Source organism: Triturus cristatus, chromosome 10, assembly GCF_964204655.1.
Source record: "Triturus cristatus chromosome 10, aTriCri1.1, whole genome shotgun sequence".
NCBI classification, from domain to species: domain Eukaryota; kingdom Metazoa; phylum Chordata; class Amphibia; order Caudata; family Salamandridae; genus Triturus; species Triturus cristatus.
In genome coordinates, this window is record NC_140593.1 from 788029966 (window position 1) to 788053487 (window position 23522).

Sequence of the window (23522 nt, forward strand, 5' to 3'; positions counted from 1 at the left end):
GCCTCAGAAATCGATTATGGGGATGGCTACCGAGACGACTGGGGATTTTCAGATTTCAGTGAAGGACATGCTGAATTTGATTCTGGGAGAAATAGGAGAGATGAAGCAATTTCAAAAGGTGGAATTGGAGGTGATTACCAAGCGTTTGGATAAAATTGAAGATTCGATGGCTACCTTTCCAAATCGACTTCAAGAATCTGAGACTAGAATTTCGGGACTGGAGGACAATTTGACCATTGTGCAGAAAGAGATGGCTTGTGTATCTAAATCTTCGAAGGTTTTTTAATTTAAACTGGACGAATTAGAAAATTATAATAGAAGGTTAAACCTTCGAATAGTGGGCGTACCAGAGAATATTGAGGGGTCTGATATGATGCAATGGATTACTTCTTTTTTTTCTTGAGAGGTTGTTCCTGAGTTTAAGGGAGATTTAACAATCACGCGGGCGCATCGAGTTCCAGCTCGCCCATTTCCCAATTCTCCGTTTCCCCGGACTATCATTGTTAATTTTGCTGATGTTCGTGTTAAAGAAGTAATCCTATCACAGGCTTTCAAGCAAAGACAATTCTCTGCTAATCCTACTACTAAGTGCCGGATTTTTTCTGACATGTCGGCTGCCTCTGCTAGACGGAAAAAAGACTTTGTAAAGATTCTTCAGTTATTTAAGGACAAAGGCGCTCAAGCATCGATTGCACAGCAATCAAAGCTAAAAGTTTTGATTAGGGCAAATTCTATTTGTTTACTGATGTTGATGAGGCACGTGAGATGCTTGACCAGTTGGTGTAGGGTTAGGATTTGATTTGATCTGATGGTTACTGGAAGTTTTCCCTTTTTTTTTTCCCTTTTATATTTTTTTTGCCTCTGCAAATTTGGATGCTATCGTGTGGGTGGAGAGGGGCAGGAGAGGAACTGGGAGGTCATGGGAACAGGGGCGCAACACCAAGGCGCCCTTATGAGAGGGGTCAGTGCCATGTGGCCAGCGTGGGAGGGAGGCGAAGGTGAAGTACAGTGCCACGGGGCTAGGTGCAGGGGGGAGCACCTGGGTGGGGGAATGGGTTGGGTGGGGGAAAAAATGGAAAATTGAAGTTCTTGTTGGGCGGTGATGGGAAAATATGTTGGCAAGAAGTTAATTTCAATGATTTAAAAATGTCTATTGGGGGGCTTAGAGTGATTTCCTTTAATGTTAATGGGCTGAATAATAGGAAAAAAATGCGAGCCATCGAGCTATGGATTAAAACAGAGTGCCCAGCAGTTGTGATGTTGCAAGAAACTCATATTCCTGCGGATAAAATTAATTATTTTTATATGTTTAAAACTTGGTCCTCATATCGTGGGTTTTCTTGCGCTCAAGAATCTCAAAAGGGGGTCGCGCTTTTCTTAAATCGGAATTTAGATGCGGAAATTATCCAGTTTGAAGATGGGGGGGCAGGGCGGTGGTGTTGGGCCACGTGTGTAATAAAAGATAGGAATAGGCCAATAACTTTTGTTAGTTTTTATGCCCCAGTGGAAGACCGCGCCCCCAACTTTGAGGAGTTATTTCAATCATTGCTGACGGTTAGGGGGGATATAGTAATAGGCGGGGATTTTAATATTCTTATGGATATAAAATTAGATTCCACTGGTGCTTCGAAGAAACAATCTAAACCAAAGTCAAGAAGGTCTATTATGCAGAATATATCCTTACTGGATCTTTGTGACCCATGGCGATTAAAATTCCCACAAAAAAAAGAATTTACTTGTTGATCGGGAAGATGCAGATCCTCTTCTCGTATAGATTTTTTCTTGGTCTCTAGGTTATTAAAATGTTCTCATCAAAAATTTTTGCATAATGGCTTCTCAGACCACGCAATGCTGGTAATTGAATTCGAAGTAGGGGAAGAAATTAGGCCCCCTAAGAGATGGATATTTAAAAAGGTATATCTGCAAGATAGTAACTGGGTCTCGTTTTTAAAATTGGAGATTGTCGAGTTTATTGCTCGTAATTCGGATACGGCTCCGTTGCACATTATTTGGGACTCATTAAAAGCCATCATAATCGGTAAAGACGCAGAAGAATGGCACGCTATCAAACAAGCTAGGACTTTACTTTATCAAAAAATCCGTACGTTTACTCTGCTTCAACAATCTAACTTTTCTAGTGTTGCGCAAAACAAATTAAATGAGGCCAAACGTGAACTCAGTACGCTCCTTTCTACACAGAGTGAACAGCAATTTCTGGTACAATCTCAGAGGATTTATGAGGAGAGTAATTTCTCTGGTAAACTCCTCGCATGGCAGGCAAAAGAGCAAGCTGCCGCAAATTTGATCCGTATTCTAAAGTGTCCTGCTACTCAGATAGAAACATCACAGTCTGATGTTATTGGCACTATAATGTTGTCCCATTATAAACAGATATACAGCCAACATCAAGAGATAGATCATTCTAGGCTTTCCAATTTTTTAGCTAGATATGATATGCCTTTTCTATGCCAGGCAGATAGTGGAGCAATGATGCGTTTATTTTCTAAGGCAGAATTAGAATCAGTGGTTAAGAACTTGCCAATTGGCAAGGTTTGTGGCCCGGATGGCCTCCCAGCTGAATTTTTTAAGGTTTTCTTTAGCGCCTCTTCTGATTTACTATTACAATTAGTTAATTATATGCTAGTGGGTGGGCAAATTCCAGATTCTTTTGGGGAGGGGACAGTTGTTAGTTTCCCGAAAAAAGGTAAAGATCCTAAAGACCCTAACTCATATAGGCCTATCACATTACTGAATACTGATTATAAGATTCTTACTAAACTATTATCAATACGTTTTAATTCTATTGCAACAGATCTTATTCCTCTGGATCAGAATGGTTTTGTGGCAGGCCGGCAAATAGTTACCAACACACATTTTCTCACTGAGGCTTTAGATTACTTTCAGACAAAAAAAATCTCTGCTTTAATTTTATTATTAGATGCGGAAAAAGCGTTTGACTTGGTGGTATGGACAACTTTATTTGTTATTTTAAAGCACTTTGGAATTCCGCCACAAATCATTAGTTTAATCCAAAATTTGTACACGGGTGCCAAAGCCAATATAATTATTAGTTCTGTTATGGTCGGTACAGTATCGGTCCAACGGGGCACCAGGCAGGGTTGCCCCTTGTCCCCTATTCTTTTTGCTTTTTTTATTGAGCCGTTAGCTACAGCAATTCGTGAATCTGTGAATATTCCTCCTCCGATCCCTTCTATGGCAAAAATTAAACTGTATGCCGATGACATCATGTTGTTGATTAAGACGGATATTCAATCTCAAACTGCTGCTTCACAGCTTTTTGAAGAATTCGAAGCCTTGGGAGGTTATCGAATTAATAAAAAAAAAACGGAAATACTAGTTTGTGGTGGGGGTGAGGTGGATTTACATGTTGATTTACTTGGATGCACTAATTTAAGACCAAAGAGGTATTTGGGGGTTATGTTTTCTACTCTGGTTTCCGATTTAGTCATGTTGAATTTTGATCCTCTTCTACGTAAGGTTCAATCCTTGTTTACCAGATGGAATTCTCGTATAGATTTTTTCTTGGTCTCTAGGTTATTAAAATGTTCTCATCAAAAATGTTTGCATAATGGCTTCTCAGACCACGCAATGCTGGTAATTGAATTCGAAGTAGGGGAAGAAATTAAGCCCCCTAAGAGATGGATGTTTAATAAGGTATATCTGCAAGATAGTAACTGGGTCTCGTTTTTAAAATTGGAGATTGTCGAGTTTATTGCTCCTAATTCGGATACAGCTCCGTTGCACATTATTTGGGACTCATTAAAAGCCTTTATTCGAGGCATCATAATCGGTAAAGACGCAGAAGAATGGCGCGCTATCAAACAAGCTAGGACTTTACTTTATCAAAAAATCCGTACGTTTACTCTGCTTCGACAATCTAACTTTTCTAGTGTTGCGCAAAACAAATTAAATGAGGCCAAATGTGAACTCAGTACGCTCCTTTCTACACAGAGTGAACAGCAATTTCTGGTACAATCTCAGAGGATTTATGAGGAGAGTAATTTCTCTGGTAAACTCCTCGCATGGCAGGCAAAAGAGCAAGCTGCCGCAAATTTGATCCGTATTCTAAAGTGTCCTGCTACCCAGATAGAAACATCACAGTCTGATGTTATTGGCACTATAATGTTGTCCCATTATAAACAGATATACAGCCAACATCAAGAGATAGATCATTCTAGGCTTTCCAATTTTTTAGCTAGATATGATATGCCTTTTCTATGCCAGGCAGATAGTGGAGCAATGATGCGTTTATTTTCTAAGGCAGAATTAGAATCAGTGGTTAAGAACTTGCCAATTGGCAAGGTTTGTGGCCCGGATGGCCTCCCAGCTGAATTTTTTAAGGTTTTCTTTAGCGCCTCTTCTGATTTACTATTACAATTAGTTAATTATATGCTAGTGGGTGGGCAAATTCCAGATTCTTTTGGGGAGGGGACAGTTGTTAGTTTCCCGAAAAAAGGTAAAGATCCTAAAGACCCTAACTCATATAGGCCTATCACATTACTGAATACTGATTATAAGATTCTTACTAAACTATTATCAATACGTTTTAATTCTATTGCAACAGATCTTATTCCTCTGGATCAGAATGGTTTTGTGGCAGGCCGGCAAATAGTTACCAACACACATTTTCTCACTGAGGCTTTAGATTACTTTCAGACAAAAAAAATCTCTGCTTTAATTTTATTATTAGATGCGGAAAAAGCGTTTGACTTGGTGGTATGGACAACTTTATTTGTTATTTTAAAGCACTTTGGAATTCCGCCACAAATCATTAGTTTAATCCAAAATTTGTACACGGGTGCCAAAGCCAATATAATTATTAGTTCTGTTATGGTCGGTACAGTATCGGTCCAACGGGGCACCAGGCAGGGTTGCCCCTTGTCCCCTATTCTTTTTGCTTTTTTTATTGAGCCGTTAGCTACAGCAATTCGTGAATCTGTGAATATTCCTCCTCCGATCCCTTCTATGGCAAAAATTAAACTGTATGCCGATGACATCATGTTGTTGATTAAGACGGATATTCAATCTCAAACTGCTGCTTCACAGCTTTTTGAAGAATTCGAAGCCTTGGGAGGTTATCGAATTAATCAAAAAAAAACGGAAATACTAGTTTGTGGTGGGGGTGAGGTGGATTTACATGTTGATTTACTTGGATGCACTAATTTAAGACCAAAGAGGTATTTGGGGGTTATGTTTTCTACTCTGGTTTCCGATTTAGTCATGTTGAATTTTGATCCTCTTCTACGTAAGGTTCAATCCTTGTTTACCAGATGGAATTCTCGTATAGATTTTTTCTTGGTCTCTAGGTTATTAAAATGTTCTCATCAAAAATGTTTGCATAATGGCTTCTCAGACCACGCAATGCTGGTAATTGAATTCGAAGTAGGGGAAGAAATTAAGCCCCCTAAGAGATGGATGTTTAATAAGGTATATCTGCAAGATAGTAACTGGGTCTCGTTTTTAAAATTGGAGATTGTCGAGTTTATTGCTCCTAATTCGGATACAGCTCCGTTGCACATTATTTGGGACTCATTAAAAGCCTTTATTCGAGGCATCATAATCGGTAAAGACGCAGAAGAATGGCGCGCTATCAAACAAGCTAGGACTTTACTTTATCAAAAAATCCGTACGTTTACTCTGCTTCGACAATCTAACTTTTCTAGTGTTGCGCAAAACAAATTAAATGAGGCCAAATGTGAACTCAGTACGCTCCTTTCTACACAGAGTGAACAGCAATTTCTGGTACAATCTCAGAGGATTTATGAGGAGAGTAATTTCTCTGGTAAACTCCTCGCATGGCAGGCAAAAGAGCAAGCTGCCGCAAATTTGATCCGTATTCTAAAGTGTCCTGCTACCCAGATAGAAACATCACAGTCTGATGTTATTGGCACTATAATGTTGTCCCATTATAAACAGATATACAGCCAACATCAAGAGATAGATCATTCTAGGCTTTCCAATTTTTTAGCTAGATATGATATGCCTTTTCTATCTCAGGCAGATAGTGGAGCAATGATGCGTTCATTTTCTAAGGCAGAATTAGAATCAGTGGTTAAGAACTTGCCAATTGGCAAGGCTTGTGGCCCGGATGGCCTCCCAGCTGAATTTTTTAAGGTTTTCTTTAGTGCCTTTTCTGATTTACTATTACAATTAGTTAATTATATGCTAGTGGGTGGGCAAATTCCAGATTCTTTTGGGGAGGGGACAGTTGTTAGTTTCCCGAAAAAAGGTAAAGATCCTAAAGACCCTAACTCATATAGGCCTATCACATTACTGAATACTGATTATAAGATTCTTACTAAACTATTATCAATACGTTTTAGTTCTATTGCAACAGATCTTATTCATCTGGATCAGAATGGTTTTGTGGCAGGCCGGCAAATAGTTACCAACACACATTTTCTCACTGAGGCTTTAGATTACTTTCAGACAAAAAAAATCCCTGCTTTAATTTTATTATTAGATGCGGAAAAAGCGTTTGACTTGGTGGTATGGACAACTTTATTTGTTATTTTAAAGCACTTTGGAATTCTGCCACAAATCATTAGTTTAATCCAAAATTTGTACACGGGTGCCAAAGCCAATATAATTATTAATTCTGTTATGGTCGGTACAGTATCGGCCCAATGGGGCACCAGGCAGGATTGCCCCTTGTCCCCTATTCTTTTTGCTTTTTTTATTGAGCCGTTAGCTACAGCAATTCGTGAATCTGTGGATATTCCTCCTCCGATCGCTTCTATGGCAAAAATTAAACTGTATGCCGATGACATCATGTTGTTGATTAAGACGGATATTCAATCTCAAACTGCTGCTTTACAGCTTTTTGAAGAATTCGAAGCCTTGGGAGGTTATCGAATTAATTAAAAAAAAACGGAAATACTAGTTTGTGGTGGCGGTGAGGTGGATTTACATGTTGATTTACTTGGATGCACTAATTTAAGACCAAAGAGGTATTTGGGGGTTATGTTTTCTACTCTGATTTCCGATTTAGTCATGTTGAATTTTGATCCTCTTCTACGTAAGGTTCAATCCTTGTTTACCAGATGGAATTCGTTGCCATTCTCCATCTTGGGGTGGGTGGCACTTATAAAAATGTCTATTCTCCCGCTCTTCAATTTTTTATTTTCTGCCATTCCTTGCTTTTTGCCCAGTGGCTTTTTTTCAAAAGTGGAATCGTTATTCTCAGGGTTTATATGGGCAAAAAAAAGTCCCAGGATAGCAATGGGGACTCTTTATGTGGAAACTGAATTGGGAGGTCTATCCGTACCTAATGTCAGAGATTATTATAGCGCATATTTTGCCCAATATTTAGAGCGATTTAAATCTGCAATCCAGAGTCCAAATGTCTGTATTAATTTATTTTTTGATCAAATTTGTCATGAGGCTCAGACCCCATTTCCGTTGCATATCCCTAAATCACCGAAACTTAGTCGATACAAGATGATGCTTTGGTTTTTTAAGCGTCGTGACGTTTTTCTTAAAAGATATTCTCTCCCGCAGTTTAATATTAGAACTCCCTTAAGAAATGCTCTCATTTTTATGGGAATGAAAATCGGAGTGGATACTGTACTGCAATGGGAACGTGTTGGGTTTTATACTTTATCAGATTTTTTAGGGAGGGGGCTTGGTTGTTACCAGGAGAGATGCAGCTATTAATTTCGGGGAATTTTATGTTATTGGGTTCCTATGTTTCGATCTTTAAAATGTTGGAACAAGTGGAGCCAAGACTTATTGGTTCCTACAGTCAGTTATGGGACGATTTGTTCTTGACTCCTCGGACGCGGAAGCCAGGGGCATGGAAACGTTGCTTAGCTCAACATATCGAGGTAGATCTCAGCCAGAAAGCTATTAAAAAATGGCAAGAACAGGAGAATCATGCACTTACTATTAACACATGGAAAAGTATAAATAAGCTGAATTTTAGTGTTCTTCGAGGATATAATTGGAGAAGGATGCTATTTTTTAGTAAATGGCTCGCACTCCTGCTGCCATTGCTAAAATGTACGTTAATACCAGTGCCACCTGTTTTAGATGTCAGCAATATACTCCTGCTAACTGGTCTCACATTAAATTGTGTCCTTTTGGAATGAGATTTTCGAATATTTGCAAAAGTATTGTGGGATCCAGATCACTTATAACGTCAAATTAATACTGTATGGATATGACTCTAATCTCGGTTTGACAGAACAGATGGTTAAACTATTTTTTATTGCAATGGCAGTGGCAAGGTCTCTGGTGCTCCAGAACTGGAAGTCAGTACAAGTTCCTTTGTTTAATTCCTGGCTTCAAAAAATGAGGAATGTTAGAAAGAGTGAACTGCGATATACACAGCGAATTGGTGGGACGAGGAAGTTTGACAAAATTTTAAGTTTTTATTTTATGTTATTTTTATACTGAAATTATACTGAAATTATGATACAAGAACTTCAATAAAAAAAATTCAATAAAAAAAAAGACAATGTACAAGTACAACCACACATCCGTGATGTTGTCGAAATGTCCACTGTCCCGCATCATATAGGCAGCTCCCCACAAACAGTCAAAATGTACACTGTCATTTAGTCTGCATGTAAACATGTACAATGCGTCAACATACATGTGAACACAATGTTAAACTGCATCTCCCTTTCACATTGCAGAGGGAAATTCAACACCTCCTGCAGAGCAGTCCCAAACTCTCTTCTCTGATGAGGAAGAGGACCACCACATCTTCGACTCCGAAGCCCTCCAACAGCTCGTGGAGAGGCTCCGCACCCCACCACCAGGAGCAGAGCAGCCCAGCTTCTACAAGGAGAACCCACACCCTGCACAGTACACACAGCAGGCAGCACCCACCACCATGGCTGCCTCCCAGGACCACCACGATGAACACATGGCCTTCCAACTCCGTGTGTGCCAGGAGAAGCTGGCTGAACAGGTGCGGGTGGGGTTCAACCGCATGGAAGCCAAACTAGACACCATACCTGGGTGTCTTAGTCCCATCAGGGACCACTCACAGTCCCTAACGGACACGGACAGTCCACTCCATGCCCTCCAACGAACCATGGCTGACATATCCAGAGTCCTGACTCAGAGACAAGAACGACTGTCCAGTCAGAGTGGCTCCAGCGAGCTCGCCTAGGATTTGGGACTCATGCGGAGGCTCATGGAGGACAGGGAGCGGACGTGGGTGGAGAGAGCAGCTGCCACAGCTGGACACCTGCGAGAGGTAGCTGGGTCCCTCAATGCCCTAAAGACCATCCTCATTGCATTGCTGCCACAAGGCCTGGCGCTGCTGCATGCTGCTGCTACCACTCCATCCACATCTCCAGCCCCTGAGGTGTCACTGCCACACAGTGCGGCGGACATTCCACCTCCGGCCCCTGAGGTGTCACTGCCACACATTGCTGGAGACAGAACACCACCACCCACATGTGAGGCACATGCAACAGCAGAGGACAAAGATGCAGATGAATCTGCTTCCCTGGTCAGAAGGACTCAATAGCATGCATCTCTGCCATATAGCCTGTTTCTGCTTGGTTCTGCCCTCTGCATCATCACCTTCCACTGTCCCCCAATGTACTCTGCAACACTCAACTCGGACCTCGACATGGACTGCCATATTCTGTTTGGTTACCAATGACACAGCTATCAGACCGCAGACTGAACTCCTCTTCTGATGTACTTGTCATTCCCTGAAGGACTCTGGTTGGCCCTCCATGAAGAACAATGTAAAGTGGGGTTTGCATGGCCCTGTACTGCTCCAGCTACAACACTCCATTGAATGTGCATTAAACATTCATTGTCACACCGATGTGCCATGTCTATGATCTTGCAATTGTGGAGGTATGGATGAATGTAGGGTCAATGATTCCCCCTTACGCCCATGCTGCTCATGTTGTGGGACTTGGGTCACAGGGTGACACATCGCTGAATGCGTTTCGGGTGGTGCCGACACTAGAACGGAGACACACGCATTATTCACTTCCTTGTCCAGCCCAGAATGGAAGCACGCCCAGAGCCCCGGGGTCTTTGTTCGCACCCTTATGCTGGACTGGCATACGCTAGGCCAGCCCACTCCGCTTACGCTCACGGGGGGGACAACGCTACATGTCCCAGGTCTACCCTGTTTGATCTGCTGCTCACAGGTATAGTTGTCAGCATTGTGTATAAAGATGAGTATGCAGTTCCTAAGGGTAAGGAGACATATAAGGTCGGCGAATACTAGGTTCGATATGTAGGATCAATAAGTGAATCCTATTATTCAAAGTGAGAGGGGGAGACCCCTCTTCGGAACTGGAGCCCTCACACACCCAGCAAGCTAGGTCTCATGCTTCATCATATGGGCTTGCTCCTCGTCGTGCCGGTGCTGCAATGCCTGACGGGCTCCCCTAAATGGGGCTCTTTGTCGGAGGTCTTTTGTCCCTGCCGTTTGGTGCAGTGGGGGTGAGGGGCCCAGTAGTGTAGATGTAGTGTAAGTGAGTTAAAACAGGTCAATTATTCCTTGAATTGTATTTATTCTGGTAGGTAAATTGCCTTTTTAAAAGTCAATAGAGTGGCGTAAAGCTAGGGGTTAAGTGCCTAGATGCCTACGTCCTATTCTCATTTGGTCAACATGTTTCTTGCCTCTGTTGTCAGCTGAGGAGCGCTAAACTGCCCCGATCTGGGATGGCTCGCCCTTTGATCCCCACCGCTGGCATCCACAAAATGGCGGCCGCGGCACCCAGATAGCCGACAGGCGACACTGGCGCACTGCCCACTAAGGTGCTAGTAGGTTGGGGAGACGGTGGCATGCTGCGCGGCTCACCCCTACTGGCTGGAGATTCCTGGAGTGCGGAGTGACACCTGTGAGGGTGGTAGACCACCAGCTGCTGCCGTCGAGGCCCCCATTGCCCATTGCCAGGGCGCTGCGGGGTGATAGTGGCATTGGAGGCCCCGGAGGAGGCTACGCTGGACTGTTGTGGTGAGTGCTTCGTGCCAGTTGGGGGGCCCCTGCCGGGTCTGCTGCTGCACCCGTGGCTCCCTCGTGTCGATCCGGCAAGGTGAGTGGCCCTACCACTTCCTGCGCTGCAGGCTGTGGCAGCGGCCAGGCTGGCCGAGGGAAGAGAGCCCCGCCAGCGTGCGGCCTAAAACACTTTGCCCCTGGATGGATGAGCTGCACGGGGGAGACAGGCCATGAGCTGAATGCTTGATTCCAGGGGAGGGGGCTGCCCTGCATGCACCACTGTGGCTGTGACTGATGCTGCACTCCTTCTACACTCAGGGCCTGCTGTGCTGCGGAGGTGAGGGACAGCTAGGAGACTTAAAATGATCGCCATTTCCCTGATGCCCTGCTGAAGCAGCGACACGGCCTAAGACCTGCTGGACCACTGATAGGGCTTGACCCTTCCCTCCTGGGCACTGTGGGGAGCAGAAGGGGTGGAACACGTGCTCCCCTCACCTAAGAAGACACCAGATGACAAACTGCACATCCCCATAATTTCACACTCAGGGCCACCATGCACCGGGCCTGTGGGGCTACGTCTGTGCCTCCGGGGTGGTACCTATGAGGAGGGACCATTGACTGCCCAGCTGTTCTCTCACAGAGGCCTTTGGCCCGCTTTTCGACCCCAATACCGTAATACCAATCAACTGCTCGCAGAGCGCTTGGCCGAGGCTGTTGGGGCGCATAGCGGGGAAACTCCACCACCTCGAACTGACGCCGATACACATCACCATCCATGGCAGGAGAAAACACATCACGAGACACCCGCTCCCCCTGCTGTCATCATACTTCGCACTTCTGGCCCCCGCCGCAGCTCACTGAGTGCACATATCTGGAGTAAGAGACGTATCCCCTCCGGCCCCTGACGAATCGTAGGGCCTCCTGTCAGGCCACCATGTGGAAGCCAGACAGTAAGCAGCCGAAACTTAACTTTGACACACGGAAAACCCCCCGCTCCCAGACGGAGCCTGACGAAGAGCGCGCTGATGCTCCTACTCCATCCACAGCAGACCTGAAGGAACTATTGCTTGTAATGCAGTCAAGCATGACGTCTATAGAATCTAAAATGGACTCCATGTCTGCCAGAATGGATGGCCTCACTCACAGAGTGGAGAAGCATGATGACCGGTTAACCGAGGCAGAGAAAATAATATCTGACTTGGAAGACACGTCATGCGCTACCACTAGCCGCACGCTCAAGATGGACAGAGTTCTAAAAGTGATAGCTGCTAAAAACGAGGAGTTGGAATCACGGTCAAGAAGGAACAGCCTTCGCATCCTAGGTGTGCCGGAGTCGACGGCCACCGGGAAAATTAAGGATTACGTGGAATGCCTACTCACAGTGCTATTTGGCAGAGAGGTATTTTCATCAGTCCTTGTGGTGGAGAGAGCGCATCGCTCGCTGGCGAGCCGACCTGCTCCCGGGACCCCTCCATGCCCCATCATAGCCAAATTGTTGAATTACCACGATAGGGACACGGCCCTCCGACTCTCTCGCGAGAAAGGACACCTCAAATACGAAGGAATGGAGATATCAATCTACCCTGATTTTACCATGGCTGTCCAAGAGCAGAGACGCAAATTCCTCCAAGTCAAGAAAAAACTTCAATAGCTCAATATTCCATATACTATGCTTTTCCCGGCCCACCTCAAAGTGACATACCAAGGCAAACAACACTTTTTCACTAACCCGCAACATGCCCAGGACTTCATCAAGGCCCTACATAAATAGCCTGGTGGCCGGGTGTCCCCTGAACACCGGTTGGAACAAAATGGAGGCGCCTCAGACATTGAGTAGCACCTTTCGCAGCAGACACTGTAATAACTGACAATGATATCATGCCTCTGCAGCGACTCTTAGGACCACCACGACTACTGCGGACTGTGACTAAAGTTCTACGGCCCCCGCTCACATAACGAGGACTTAGCGGGAAACAAGGCCTGTGCCTCGCACTCTGCAGAACACTTTCAGTGGTCGTACGTCTAGGCTCTGCTCATAGCAGACGATAACATGCTCCCAGCTATATACCATGCACACTGCCCTATTTCGCCAATTCCTGGACTCCTCATGGCGCAGTGCGATGCACATAGTTTAAGTGGAAAATCTCCGTTTCGCTGCCCTGTGATGGGCCCAGCACGCCTGCACTGATATACATGCTCCACTTCCCACCAATGGAAGGTCTCAAAATTAGCTGGGTACCGTACCAGACATTATGCCAAGATGGACTTATACCAATTCACCCGAGCACCCTTGCCCTAGCGAGGTGAATCTTGCCGCCCCTTAGCTGCCACCCACCAGGTGAACCCTAAACCTTGAACTTAGTGAAATGTTTGACGCTTTACCTTACTGTTCCCAGTTGGGAGTGGGGTATACGGGATTGTTAAGGAGGGGGAGGAACAAGGCACGGCAAGTTGGGGTTGCAGTTGTGGGAGGGGGGAGGGATTAGGGTTTGTTCTCAACGTACTCTTTTTGCACTGTACCACTGTGACCACACTTGGTGATGTAGTCCTCTATAACCACACAAATCGCATTCTACGCCAACATTATCTTCCACATACACTATGGAATCCCGAACCATAACCCTCCAGTATAACTTTTTGACATGGAACGTGCGAGTCCTGGGGAAACCCGCAAGCGTCGACATATACTCGCTTATCTGGATCGACACAACATCCACTGTGCTATGCTCCAGGAAACACACCTGGCTTCCAGCTCACTCCCCACTTTTGCTACCCGATGGGCAAGCCACAGATGCTTCTCATGCTATTCCTTATATGCCCGAGGCACTCTGATTCTGGTGAAACACACGCTGCCTTACACCCCCATCGGATCCTATGCAGACCCGCAGGGCCGATACAATATTCTGTGGGAAGGCTCTCTGCACATTCCGTAACACTGGTATCCTGCTCTGGGCCAAACACCGATGACCCGGAATTTTTTCCGGTATTATGGGGAAAGATACAGGACGTGGGGTCCACACACTTAATATGGGGGGGAGATTTTAATGCTACCATCAACTCGAGTCTGGACAGGTCGCACACGCAACCTCACCATTACACCAATGTGCAACTAACCCTCAAAAACATAGTCACAGATCACAACCTTATAGATCCTTGGAGAAATCTCCACCCGCTGACTCGTCAGGGCTCTTGCTACTCCTTTGCCCACTCCTCCTGGTTGCGTATAGATTACTAGCTGGTCGACAAAGGACTGGCAACCTGGACATCGCACGCATCCCTCCTTCCTCGCACATACTCGGATCACTCTCCCTTGCTACTATCTCTCATGCCACCACATGAGGAACCCCCTTCCTTTCATGGCGCATCAACCCACAGTCGCTGTTAGACCCCGTCTTCAAAGATGAGCTTGAGCAGGAGGTGTCAGACTTCTTCCTCCGCAATAACGGCTCAGTCTACAATATTCCGCGATATGGGAGGCCTTTAAGGTCACCATACGAGGCGTCTGTATTGCCAAAAGCGGGGGAGTGTTAAAAGATATCCGCAATACACTCCGGAAATTAGAATTAGACACTAAACAAACTGAGTCGGCTATACAATCTGCACCTTCCCCAACATTGAAAATGCACATACACACCCTGCTCACAGAGTACCAGGAATCGGCGGAACGGGGATGCAAATGTAGGGGGAAAGATCACTGGGATCGCCGCTACGGAGAAGGTGAGAGACCGGGACGGGCATTGTCTTCCTCCATCCTACCCCCTCGCTTCACCAACACTGTCCTAGAGACTGAGGATGAGGACGGCCTAACACACAGAAACACTTCTGATATCCTCGCCGCGTTTCAAAGGTTCTATAAAGCATTGTATGTAACCCACCGACAGGCCCCAGTAGACTTTACTTCATTCTTTGAAGACAATGCTATCGCCTGGCTGGGAAACGGCCAGAGAGAATTCCTTCTTGCTCATCATGAAGATGAGGAGATTATCTCCGCTATTATGCAACTACAATCTGGCAAGGCTCCGGGGCCTGACGGCCTCCCAGCTGAATTTTATAAAATATTTTATCATCTACTCCTCCCGATATTGAAGCACGTCTTTGAAGAGGCTCCAGAATCCGGTGTTTTGCCCCAAACAATGCGCTAGGCGCTTATTATTTCCCTACCCAAGCCAGGTAAACAGACCACACAACTGGACTCGTACAGGCCCCTATCCCTCATAAACGTAGATGCCAAGATCCTAGCCAAACTAATCGCAAACCGCATTAGTCCCCTTATACCAGTGCTGGTCCTCCCGGATCAATCGGGATTTGTCCCGACTAGAAGCACTGCCCATAATCTACGCACTCTGTTCGCATTACTCCACGATATTGACCCAGAGGAGGATGAGGCTACCATTTTCCTTGATGCCACCAAGGCATTTGATTCCCTGGAGTGGGACTACCTATCATTTGTTTTACTGCGCATGGGTTTCCCTCCCCATTCCTGGCTTGGATAAATATACTATACACAGGGCTCCGTGCCACAGTGATGGTTAATGGCATAAGGTCCTCCTCTTTTCCGCTGGCCAGAGGCACCAGGCAGGGGTGCCCGCTGTCCCCCCTCCTCTTTGCCCTGGCTATCGAGCCCCTTGCCGCCAAGATTCGACAACACCATATGGACCATGCCATCATCTATCCAGAAAGACAAATACTCATCTCTTTATTAAGCCTGGGCATTGAACTACGCTCCATTCGCGGAGCTTGCAAAGTTTAGGCAACTTCGCAATTCGCGTAGAGCGCGAAGTTGCAGATTTCTACGCAATCTAGCGCGTAGCGTAGTAGTTTTGCTTTCTCGCGCGCTCAATATTCATTCTTGGGCGCGCGGTAAGGTCTTACCGTCATTCTACGATCGCCAACTTGCTTTTCTGTCCGTTCGCGTACGCCACGAGATTTGTAATATGGCTGCCCAAGCCCGCGAGAGTGTAGGAACGCGAACACATCATTCGGGCTCGCGAGCTGACTTCCGGCGGCCGTCTTGGTAAGATCGCGATCCCGAATATGCAAAACCTACAATCTGGCGAAGAATATCTCTCTCGAGCTTCATAAAACCTTCTCTAAAATGATCATTTTGCTCAGAAAAACTCCTCAGATTGTGATTTTGCTGTAGTCTTTTGTGTAAGGGGAGTCCTTTAATTTTTTAACTGTTTTTTTCAAGAGGAAGGAAGTGCCCCTGAGTCTACAACTTCCTGTTCCTATCCAGCAGGCTCCTCCCAGTGCTTTGTCCATGTGCTGTTCACTTTCATTTGGATTTGGAGCTGGAAGGATCACTTTTTGTGTCTGTCTGCTGCATCATACCATTGGATTGGATTTATTTGAGGACTTTTTGATTTGAGATTTAATTTACTACAAGTAAGTTGGAGAATTGGTGTGTTTGTTTCATTGGGGCTTGTTTGTAGTTGTACCCACATTTTTCTGGGATTTTCATTGTTTTGGGTGGCCTGTACATTCAATAGGGGCCTATTTGTTTTTCTCTGCAATTTGAGCCAGTAGGGTACCCATGGGTCCAAGTTTCGTGGTGTTTGTTGAATTTCAACATCATGTAGGGCATGGATGGCATAGGATTGAAATGCTAAATGTGGCTGTGGTGTATTTCAATGTTTGTGTGTGTGTGTGTGTGAAATACCTTTGTTGGATGTGTGTGCTTGATGTGTAACTTCTTTCCAATCCTTTGGTAGCCCTGTTGATTTTCATTTTTGTATTAAAGCTGAGTTGTTTAGCAGGCCTCCTTTGTCTGGTCATGTATAGGCCTGCTTCAGTTCATTGTTCTCCATGGCCTGTTGTGACTGTGAGTGCCTATGTGGCTTGTGGCAATTTTGTGGTGGTAGTTTAGTAGTGTGTGCTTCTTTTTCCATAAAGGCCTGCATTTCTTTTCTTTGTTCCCCTTGGCTTCTGCTTGTTGTAGTTGTGTCCTCCTGGCCATGTGTGTGGCAGCCATTTTGTGAAGGCAGGCATTGTGCTTTTGCCATAGGCTTACATTGACTGTCTTCCATTTCTTTCCAGTCTGTGTTGTCTGTTGATTTTTTTTTACACCATGGATGGCTTTGGATTTCATTGCAAAGGTGTTTTTTGGGGTGGAATAGCAGTTTTTGGGTGTGTGTTAAATAAATAGGGCTTTTCAGCCAGTTGGTAACCCTAGGGATTCAGCTTGCGTACTTTCGGTAACTCTGCACAGTGCGACTAAGCGGACTTTCAGTTTTCGTCATTTTCGCACTCTCAATATGCATGTTCGCGCACGCGATAAAGCCTTTTTGTACAGTTCGTGATCCCGAGCACGAAGCATTTGCAATCTGGCAAACAATATCTCGCAAGCAACATAAATCCTTCTCGAAAACGCTGATTTTGTGCATTTTGCTAAAAAACAACTCCTCAGGTTGTCATTCAGCTGTAGTTTGGAGCACGGAGTCACTTTTATTTTTTTAAAAATATTTTTAGGAGAGGAAGTAAGTTCCACAGAGACTACAACTGCCTGTTCCTGTCCTTTGTAATCACTTTTTTGTTATTATTGTGGTGGGTGGCCTGAGCATGTGTGTGGCGGCCATTTTGTGAAGGCAGGCATTGTGCTTTTGCCATAGGCTTACATTGACTGTCTTCCATTTCTTGTTGTTGTGGTTGTGTAGCGGCCATTTTGTGGAGCCATCCAAGCAGTGTGCTTGCTTTTGCCATTCTGTTCCAAGCTTCTGTCCTAGTCTGCCAGTAGGCCCAGAGGTAGTCAGCCTCAAATCTTTGGTGCATTATATATATTAACAGTTTGTGTTGTCTGTTGATTTTTTTACACCATGGATGGCTTTGGATTTCATTGCAAAATGTGTTTTTTGGGGTGGAATAGCAGTTTTCGGGTGTGTGTTAAATAAATAGGGCTTTTCAGCCAGTAGGTAACCCTAGGGATTCAGCTTGCGTACTTTCGGTAACTCTGCACAGCGCGACAACACGGACTTACAGTTTTTGTCATTTTCGCGCTCTCAATATGCGTGTTCACGCACGCGATAAAGCCTTTTTGTACAGTTCGCAATCCCGAACACGCAGCATTTGCAATCTGGCAAACAATATCTTGCGAGCAACATAAATCCTTCTCAAAAACGCTGATTTTGTGCATTTTGCTAAAAAAAACTGCTCAGGTTGTCATTCAGCTGTAGTTTTGGAGCACGGAGTCCCTTTTATTTAAAAAAAAATATTTTTAGGAGAGGGAGTAAGTTCCACAGAGACTACAACTTCCTGTTCCTGTCCTTTGCAATCACTTTTTTTGTTATTATTGTGGTGGGTGGCCTGAGCATGTGTGGCGGCCATTTTGTGGAGGCAGGCATTGTGCTTTTTCCATAGGCCTCCAAGCTTGTGGCCTAGTCGTACAGTAGGCCCAGGGGTACTACTCATCAATCATCATGGGTGCATGGAAGTTAAACAACTGTTTTTGTGTTGTGCGTTAAATTTCAACATCGTGTATGGCTTTGGATTGAATTGTAAAATGTGGGCTTTACTTTTTTTGGGGGGGTATATTTCACTTTTTGGCTGTTTTAAATAAATGCCTTTAGTTTATGTGTATATGTTCGTTGTTGTTGCTCCCTGATGCTGCATCCATAAGATGCACACATTTTTATTTAGGGCAAACAGGCTACACTACATTTATGTTTTTGTTCTTTGCTATTCTTCTTCCTGAGTGTACAGAGTACAAGTACACCAGGAGCCCTGGCCTTGTCACTCTCATAAATGGCTATACTGTTGTTGTTCACTGACTTCATAACATTTAATAATTGTGACCACCCACAAGACACTAAGAAGTTATATATTATATTATTGATCTTTTGACTGATGTTCTTCCGGCTTTTTTGCTTTTAGTTGCACAAAAGACGGAGGTGTGTCATCATCATCGACCGTTGTGGTGCCAGAGTGATGTCCTGCTGCTGTACACGACGTGACGTGTGAGTGACCTGACCAGGCATCTCTGCAACTTGTGCAACTGAATGCTGTTTTGACATCTGAAGAAGATGCCCCCAAAGAAAGCAGGTAGCAGGTCCTCCGGTACCAAGAAAGTTGCCATGGAGAAGAAGGAACAGAAGAAGAAGGAAGTGTCACTTAAGTCTGGTGTGCCTCCCAAAACCTTTTTTGGGACCCCAAAAATGACGCCTGCAGCAGCGGTGTCCGGGGGCCAAGCTGGGGGCAGCACCTCTGCATCAGTGGGCCCAACCCACCAACCCAGGCCCAAACAGATGAGTGTGAAAGAGGTAGCCAGTCTTATGGTGGAAAGCAGTGATGCTGAGCCTGAACTAAACTTATCGCTATCTCAAAGTAGTACACAATCAACGCAGGAGGGAACACAGCAGATAAGTGGTCAACAGCCACAACCACCGCCCGCAATAGTAGCTGTAGTTCCTCCCGAAGTAGGGGCAGTTCAGGAAATTGAGCCTCATGCAGAGGAAGAAGACAAAGCCACTTCTTCAGAAGTTCCATTGTCTTCCAAATCCCCAGCAAGGAAAAGGAGGGTTAGTACATCAAGTTCTTCAGTCCCCCTTCTGATGATCTAGATGCCACTTGGTAGCCACAAACTGAGTCTGAGAGGGAAACACGTCACAAGAACAGGCATGGGAAAAGGAAGGTCCCAGGAAGCCTTACACTTATGGAGGTTGATGAGGAAGAGCAGGATGATGATGATGATGATGATGATGAGCCAGTCATCACGAACATCACTCCCGGGCCTGAGGAGATGGAGACCAACATTTTTACACTATCCAAAATGGCTGCGAGGGATGTAGCACGCATACCTCCAACACAGGTAACACCAACACGACCTCCAGCTTCCATATTTACATTAGCAAAGGGCCGGCAGCGTCCTACATCCAGCACAAGCACCACCTCAGCAGAAGTAGGCAGTGGTACTGCACAGAGTCAAATTCAACACACACCCTCCAGTTCATTCGGCATAGGAAGTGGCACCTCCAGCAGGAGACAAAAGTTAAGCTCCCCAGTGTGGGACTTCTTTACGGTTAGCGGAAAGGAGGAGAACATTGCTATATGCTCAGTTTGTCATACCTCTGTTAGTCATGGTAAGCTTGGTACAAACTATGGTACAGGAGGCCAAATGACCCATCTGAAAAAACACCACGTAATCCAGTGGGAGGACCACCTTAGTCGCATAAAAACTGGAACCATTGCTGTTGGGGATAAACGAGTAGAAAGCCCGCTCACGGTGGAACAGGAAGAAGAGGGAGACATTCTCTGTGGTAGTGGTACACAAAGTAGCCCTGTCCCCAGCACTGCAGTGGTAACGCCCACATCCTCAGCCACATCTCAGTGGCACAAGAGTAAGAGTCAGCCTGAGACACCAAGGAGTACTGCTTTCAAAAAAAGTGCGACGGTGAGCACAGGAAGGAATACCACGCAGCCTACCATTCTTAGCATGCTTACTAGGCCGGAGGGGCAGTACGAACGCAACCACCCAATAGCACGGTTGTACAATGCGAAGCTGGCTAAAATGTTAGCACTGGACATTCTCCCTTTTTCTTTTGTTGAAGGGGTGGGTTTTCTTGAATTTGTGACCACCATCTGCCCAAAATGGAAAGTTCCCAGCCGCTACTATTTCGCAAGAGTTGCTGTTCCAGCACTACATCACGACGTGCTGGAATTGCTTGGAAAAGCCTTAAAGGAGAGTGCTGTTCAGAGTATCCACCTGACAACAGACATGTGGACCAGTTGCCAAGCCACTGATTACATGTGCATCACTGCACACTGGGTCTCTTTTTCGGGTGTTAAAGATAAGATATCTGACGGTGTTGTTGACACCGCTGAGATTTTTAAAGACACCCCCAAACATGCAACTGTAGCCATGTTTGCTATGGAGAAATCTCATACTGCTGCAAACATTTTGGATGAGTTTAACAGCAAGGCTGCGACCAAGAGGGCTTACCATTGGTTTTGTTGCCACGTACAATGGCAGTAATGTAGCTAGGGCCATGAAAGATGGTGGCTATTTCAGGGTCCCGTGTTTGGCACACTGCATTAACATTGTTGTTCAAGACTTTCTGAAAAATGAAAGCAAAGTCAGTAGCTTACTGACCACCTGCAGAATAATACGCACACATTTCAACCATACTTTTAAAGCCCGGAAGCAGATGAGGGTCATTCAACTTGAGCATAAAATGCCAGTCAAAGCACTCATCCAGGAGGTGCCAACACGTTGGAACTCAACGTATTACATGCTTGAGTGTCTGTTTGAGCAGTACATACCACTCAATGCTTATGTCATGAAAAGGTCAGGAGATCCTAAAGTGAAAGGCATGACCGTTGAGATGGCCCAATAGGACCTCGTTAAATGCCTGACAGAGATGCTACTTTCTTTTGAGGTCTTCACACGTGAAGTCAGCAGGGAGGACTGTACTATGGGCCAAGCTATCCCATTGTTGTACATGCTAGAGCAAGAGCTGAAGGAGGTGTCAGAAATGTACGCAGGTGTGGATGACAAAGTAGACCCATATTATTTGGCAGACACCTTAGCCGCTCGCTTATCTTACAATACAAGGATTCAAAATAACTTTGTGTCACATCGACATTACATTACTGCCTCAATTTTGGATCCATGTTACAAATTATTGCTGAGCAGTAATGAAGTAATTCCTTTTTCAGAAGTGGATATTGCCAAGTACAAAACTTTGATAGCTGAGGAAGCCACTGAGTTTGAAAACGAATGGATCTTAATTAGAGGCCCACCACCCCAGGGCAGAAAAAGTACTGCAGGGCACCCAGAGTCAAGTTCTACTTCGGAGGCCGAGAGCAGTGCATTTGCCTCCTAGCAGTCAACAACACTGCCAGCAATAACATGAACAGCACCAACAGGATCATCAGCCACATTTAAAAAAACGGCAGGTGATTGGTTTCTACGGAAGGGTTTTGTAAGTCCATGACTGATGCAAAGGCAAAAGAGGCCAAGCAAATCAGAACACCCCTGAACATTGAGCGGATGGTTCAGGCCTATTTAGATGACACAACAGAGGTCTTCATGGAGCAAAGCTCATTGGTGTATTGGTATGGGAAAAGAAGCCAGTGGCCAGTGCTTAGCAGGCTGGCGATAAAATATGTGGCTTACCCTGTTGCAAGTGTCTCTTCAGAGCATGTTTTCAGTGCTGCTGGTGCCATTGTTACTGTGAAAAGGACCAGTCTCTCGCCTAAAAGCGTGGAGAGGTTAACTATGATCAAAATGAATCAATACTTTATACCACCGGAGTACAAAATATGTGAATCACAGCAGGAAGAGAAGAGCGACTTCGATGACATAAGTAGTGGGTTCTTACATGACGTACTTCTGTCCGAACACCAGAGTTTGAGGGCAAGCTCCTCTTCCCTGACAACTAGGCTTTCAAATTGTTCTCCCTTCCTTTATTTGTGTGTGACTGTGTATCTGTTTTTCTGGTTCAAACTCTAATCCCAACAAATCGATCAACAGTCTCCTCTTTTTATTTCCCTATTGGAGTTGCACATCTGTGCATAACTGTCCACTCCACTCCTCAGGGTCCTGCTCCATCTTCCTTACTCTCCCTAAATACATTTCAAGCAAGCCAGACATTGTATGGAGATGGAGAATAGTACAATACATGTTGCCTCTAACAGTCCCTCCATAAGAAGTGAAACGTGACTCCAGCTATATTCCGTTTTGTTTCCAAGCCGAAAGAAACTCATCACTGACTGTCAGAAGGCTAGGCAGGCATCAGATCTGAGAGCCAAAGAGAAAAGCAAGACAGGTAATGAGTGATTATTGTGAATGATGTCATGCATTGCATTGGAAGCTTGGCATTGCTTGCTGACTACGAATGAATGTGCATGAAGTCGAACTATACTAGTTTATCAACAAAGTAAAAGTGACTCAGGTCAGGTGACAGTCAATGTTTCCTTGTTGTTTAATAATAACCACATTGTACTCCTACCACTGCAGGTGCCGCCCAATACCTGTTGCAATTTTGTAATATGGAATATATTATAAACTCAATCAGTCACTACAGACTGAGTTGGTGTTGGAGAACACGTACCACACGGTCATCATGATGCTGCTGAGCATACTATCTTTGCACACAGTCAGTCAGTTGGATCGGTGATTGATGGAATAACTGCGTTTCATGGACTGCCATAAAGGTAAACAGTTTCATCAAGAACCACTGCAGACCTAGGCTACATGTCCGTGTAGTGGTGTGGATTGGAGTAGACAGTGGCACATTGATTTAGTCACTTCATTTGGAAAATTCTAGGTTGCTGCAGTGCATAGGCCATTTGTCTGGCTCAGTCAAAATGTAAGGTAAGGGGTAGGGTGCCTGGCCCGTGCCACGGTTGTCCTGTTCTGTGGCTGTTCTGGCTCCTGAGTCCTGTCCCGTTGTTGTTGTAGCTTAATGCTGTAGAGTAGACACTATGTACCCTATCCAACCTCCCTCAGTCTGAAAGTGTTCTCTCAAGAGTCTTGTCTTCTCTTCTTGCACTGCACTGTAATTGAGTTTAATTTTTTTAATTCAGTTATTTTTCAATACCCCTTTTGTTTTTCCATCTACAATTACAAGCCGACCTTTAACCT